Here is a 292-nt window from a genome sequence, read left to right as displayed (position 1 = left end):
TATAGTGTCTATAAATTACACTTATTTTAATTTCATAAAAAAATATGTTTCATAATAACTATATCTTTTAACATTTATATTTAAATAAATTAGACAAAAAAATTATAGACAACGTAAAAATGATAAAATTTATAGACACTATAAAATATCTTCTTTAAAATAATAATAGTTGACTGTTGATACGGTTAGAATTTGTATTTTGTAACCAAAGAAACAATTTTGTTAGAATATTCTAAAATGGCCATATATTAGTAATGTTAGAGAGATTATTTTAAAATTATTTTATATAACA

This window comes from Arachis ipaensis, chromosome B02 (assembly GCF_000816755.2).
Source record: "Arachis ipaensis cultivar K30076 chromosome B02, Araip1.1, whole genome shotgun sequence".
NCBI lineage: Eukaryota > Viridiplantae > Streptophyta > Magnoliopsida > Fabales > Fabaceae > Arachis > Arachis ipaensis.
This window is presented reverse-complemented; position numbering follows the sequence as displayed.